At 51.0% G+C, this 4,694-nt stretch overlaps 3 non-coding genes and 1 pseudogene across 3 annotated transcripts; 3 read left to right on the top strand and 1 right to left on the bottom strand.

Annotated features, from left to right (window-relative positions):
* The first annotated feature begins 1,314 nt into the window (after positions 1 to 1,314).
* Positions 1,315 to 1,433, top strand: LOC138218968 (5S ribosomal RNA). The gene has a single exon (XR_011181558.1). It is a non-coding gene; the product is annotated as a 5S ribosomal RNA (ribosomal RNA).
* A 623-nt stretch (positions 1,434 to 2,056) lies between these two features.
* LOC138243641 (U1 spliceosomal RNA) lies at positions 2,057 to 2,221 on the bottom strand. The gene has a single exon (XR_011192294.1). It is a non-coding gene; the product is annotated as a U1 spliceosomal RNA (small nuclear RNA).
* A 1,505-nt stretch (positions 2,222 to 3,726) lies between these two features.
* On the top strand, positions 3,727 to 3,845 carry LOC138245413 (5S ribosomal RNA). The gene has a single exon (XR_011194023.1). It is a non-coding gene; the product is annotated as a 5S ribosomal RNA (ribosomal RNA).
* Positions 3,846 to 4,382: 537 nt separating this feature from the next.
* On the top strand, positions 4,383 to 4,501 carry LOC138218227 (5S ribosomal RNA; annotated as a pseudogene).
* The last annotated feature ends 193 nt before the right edge of the window (positions 4,502 to 4,694 follow it).

Genomic DNA, 4,694 nt, shown 5'->3' with positions numbered 1-4,694 from the left:
CTGTACCTCTATTGTATCCGTGCTCAATTTGGGTGGGCAAAACGAGAAAACGAGCGCGCCGTTTCCTACACATCTGCAGTCACCAATGCACATTCGCAGCATTTCCCGGGACGCAATTTGGCCTCATTTGCATAACACCAGACCGGCAGATCGCTACGCAAGCTCGCGTCGTGCACCTGCCATACACCGAACAAACACCGGAGCCTTTTCAGCAATTTCCCAAAAACGGGCCTGCTCGCCTGCCCACAAGGCTCCATCTCTTACCCGCTCTCCAGAGCCTGCTGTCTTCTGTGCTGTTCTCTCGGCACCGCTGCAGCGCACACAACTCCTGTAGCGCGGGGAGAAAGTTTCCACGCTCCGCCGCAGGGAAGGCTCGCTCCGTGCGCACACGTCCTTTCAATGCCAGTTCAACAAGTGCTCCGCATTAGCAGCGTCGGGGATCCGGCGTGTCGGACCTCACCTCGCACAGCCCCCTCCTTGAATGTCTCGCGCTGGGCATGCCCCGCTCTTCTCCACCTCATCTTATCGCGTGTGACCACCGACAATGGCCACAATGCCGGGGAATGGCACCTGTAAAGTGTTAATTGGGGCACAGGAACAGCCCGTCTTGTCTCGGGGGCCGGCTTCAAAGACAATACAGCAAACACAGCAGGGCGGGGGAAGTAGACGACACGACACATGCAGGTACATTCATTTGTCGGTCTTTTAGTGTTCCCCTTTACCAATCAGTCGGGGTCTCCTCCTAATCCCCGTCTCATATGTAACAATCAATGACGAGGCCCCCCTGTCCCGCGATATTGTATTTGTCTCCTGGCCGCTGGCTGGCGCCGTGAGATTTAGTACTCGCGCAAGAGACCGGGGGCAGAGCGCCCCCCTCAAAGTGTGCGCTCCAGGTTCCCTCTCGGGGCTCTGCAACACAGCGGAAAGGCAGCGAGAAAGAGCCTCTTGCTCTGACGCCGCAAGCCACAAGAGGGCGGAGGCGCCGCGCGCCCGGCCGACGTGTTGGACTGGTGTGCTTTATGTGCTGAAATAAACACGCGACAGCCCAGAAATGTTTTCAGAGTGCTGTGCACTGGAGGTTTTTGTCTTGTGAAGACTTGCCTTGTGCTCCTCCATGCAGTTTGTTTGTTCTCCTCCAGTGCGGGACAAGCCAACACAAGGGAGCACATTCGCCAACATCCAGGTACGCAATGCAATTTGGAAAGAGGCTCCTTTCCAAAGAGTTGCACACGAACGATCCTTCAGTCCAACTCGGGGGGCACAGAGCCCCAGCCACACACAGCTTCAAGTAGCGAGTTAGGCGCTATGGCTTTCGCTTGCGGCCTCACCACCCTGAATGTGCCCAATCTCGTCTGATCTTGGAAGCTAAGCAGGGTTGGGCCTGGTTAATACTTGGATGGGAGACTTCCTGGGAATACCAGGTGCTGCAAGCTTTTGCTCTCTCGGCCAGCAGGGGTCGCCGTTGGTGCCGTAGGCTTTGGGAGGAAAACCTGGAGGATGGAAAGGTGATCTATAGCCTCATCTCTAGAGATGTTTTGTTGCTATGGCATGTGTGTGACCCATATAAAAAAAAAAAAACGTTTGTAAAACGAATATCGAAGCTGCCTCTAAATCTGCAAATGAAGATGAGTCGATAAACCACTTGTTTTTCGTGTAACTATACATATATTCATTTATTACTGATTTCATTCATTGAGCACGGATACAATAGAGGTACAGCCATTCACTGTTTGACATGTCTGCACTGGTACAGAACCTAGCAATCAGAAAACGGGTGAAACTGTCGAGAATTAGCATACAGTACCGAGGCCCCCATGACCAAATAAAGGCTAACCTCGATAATCAGCCTAAATAATGCAGACTACAGCAAAACGACTGACTTTGAAAAGGGAATGAATGTCCGGAAGGAGTAGTGTAACCAGCTTGAAATGTTTCTCCGGACCTCTAACTAAAAGAAACCGGGAACCAGCAGTGGCATCGACTCCTTTCGAACTGGGATCCTATCGCAGCACGTGGTGTCGTAACTCTTCCGTATCCGATATTGGACCAAGCACATCAGGGGAGAGCACGAACGCAGTCCCCCACTACCAGAAATAATGCAGTCGAGATTCCCACATTTGGGGAATTCGCAGGGGTCAGCACAGCCGGAGTGCAATGGCCGAGCCTCGCCCTGGGTGAATCGATTTTTTAAGAACTTTATTTTCTTTTCACAAAAAAATACAGGACATCACAAATTAGAAAGCTTTACATTAATATACATACTTAAAACAGTATATATGATCACATCTCATTACATTTTGACACGGTACCAGTTACATAGCAACAATTTCTTTTTTTCTGGTGTAAATCACATTCTTTACTTAAACATGATAATGTTTTTCACAGTTTCTTGAGATATTGACCTATGCTCTCTATTTCCCACAGATTTTCTGCTTCCTCCCTCCTTTCTCTCCACAGATCTCTGAGGTAATAGTTCTCTTGGGTGATGAACAGGGCCAGGCTACCTGCTGCCTTGACTGGGACCTCGATGCCTTTGAACAGCCCCATGTTCCTCACTCTCCACAGGGCGTCTTTCCCACTGTTCACCACGGCCCAGATCCTGTCAAACAAGTCAGGAGGAAGTTTGACAGGAGAGATGCCGTTGTAGTGGCAATGCTTGTTAATAAGACAGAATTAAGCGGTGGTATGCTGTCCTAAATGAGGCCCCATCTCACCTTCCATCTCTGTGGTGCAGCCACAGAGAAAGTATTCATGCAGGCTGATTTAAGATGTTTTCTTTTGATAAGGGACAGCTCCCAGATGGGGATGCACTTAGCTAAGCCTGGCTATCATGATCAATGGTCATCCATTGGCGCCTATCTGTCTAGGGAGTGCCAAATGGACATCTGGACTGCATTCCTAAGTGTCAAGAGTAAGTTACTCATATCTCACCTTGATCAACCAATCAGGGACTGGCAGGGCGTGGTAATACCACGTGGGTCTCCAATGCCCGCCAAACTCTCAACCAATCAGCACACATCTGTGTCTTGGTCAAAAAGTGAGCGCAAGCTCAGATCGGGGCTCTCCTTGGCCATTGTCGCACATCCTCAGAGACAATCATGTGACAACTGCTGTTGTCTGCAAAGGGACTTGGACTTTGTTATAAGCGCAAGGCCGAGGATCCCGTACGTACTCAGAATTCAGAAAGCTTTTAAGCGCAGGAGGCGCCCTATCCCCGCTCGCTCGCTCATTCCCCTGTTCACACGTGCAGTGCGGCTTGTCCGTCTGTTTATTTGTCAGCTTTGGCGAGACACGGGTGCTTGTGTATTAGCGTGAGCGTTTTTTATTCTGATCAGGAACAGTTTAACAAGTCCGCAAAGGATCGTGGAAAGGTTTATCGCCAGCTGAAAAGAGACACAGCGCTTCGGCTCTGGAGACTTGTTCAGCTGGCGTTCGGAGAGTCGCGTTTTTCAGAATTGTATTGAGATCGTTTTCCACAGAGCTCAGATGTCAAAGCACAGCAGCAGCTCTCCACAGCGATCCTCTATAGCGCCCTTTCTCCCGCAGCTCCGTCCTCATTGGAAGGAAGCAAGAGTGAAAGGCTGAAGTGAAATAGAGCGGTGACGAAGGCAGTGAAGAGAGAGAATGTGGGAAGAAGAGAAAAACGCAAGGGAAAAAAAGCAGCGTCGTAAAAGAGGTGACGGAGCTGTCCTCTCAATAAGAAGGGTGCCAGCGAGCCTTGCTCTTGCTTGCGGCCACACCCCCTTGAGCACGCCTGATCTCGTCTGATCTCGGAAGCTAAACAGGGATGGGCCTGGTTAGTACTTGGATGGGAGACCGCCTGGGAATACCAGGTGCTGTAAGCTTTTAAGCGCAGGAGGCGCCCTATCCCCGCTCGCTCGCTCATTCCCCTGTTCACACGTGCAGTGCGGCTTGTCCGTCTGTTTATTTGTCAGCTTTGGCGAGACACGGGTGCTTGTGTATTAGCGTGAGCGTTTTTTATTCTGATCAGGAACAGTTTAACAAGTCCGCAAAGGATCGAGGAAAGGTTTATCGCCAGCTGAAAAGAGACACAGCGCTTCGGCTGTGGAGACTTGTTCGGCTCGCGTTCGGAGAGTCGCGTTTTTCAGAATTGTATTGAGATCGTTTTCCACAGAGCTCAGATGTCAAAGCACAGCAGCAGCTCTCCACAGCGATCCTCTATAGCGCCCTTTCTCCCGCAGCTCCGTCCTCATTGGAAGGAAGCAAGAGTGAAAGGCTGAAGTGAAATAGAGCGGGGACGAAGGCAGTGAAGAGAGAGAACGTGGGAAAAAGAGAAAAACGCAAGGGAAAAAAAGCAGCGTCGTAAAAGAGGTGACGGAGCTGTCCTCTCAATAAGAAGGGTGCCAGCGAGCCTTGCTCTCGCTTACGGCCACACCCCCTTGAGCACGCCTGATCTCGTCTAATCTCGGAAGCTAAACAGGGATGGGCCTGGTTAGTACTTGGATGGGAGACCGCCTGGGAATACCAGGTGCTGCAAGCTTTTAAGCGCAGGAGGCGCCCTATCCCCGCTCGCTCGCTCATTCCCCTGTTCACACGTGCAGTGCGGCCTGTCCGTCTGTTTATTTGTCAGCTTTGGCGCGACACGGTTGCTTGTGTATTAGCGTGAGCGTTTTTTATTCTGATCAGGAACAGTTTTACAAGTCCGCAAAGGATCGAGGAAAGGTTTATCGCCA

Source organism: Lepisosteus oculatus, chromosome 14 (genome assembly GCF_040954835.1).
Source record: "Lepisosteus oculatus isolate fLepOcu1 chromosome 14, fLepOcu1.hap2, whole genome shotgun sequence".
In the NCBI taxonomy this organism is placed as follows: domain Eukaryota; kingdom Metazoa; phylum Chordata; class Actinopteri; order Semionotiformes; family Lepisosteidae; genus Lepisosteus; species Lepisosteus oculatus.
Note: the sequence above shows the minus strand (reverse complement) of the source record. Positions and strands in the feature narration are given on the sequence as shown.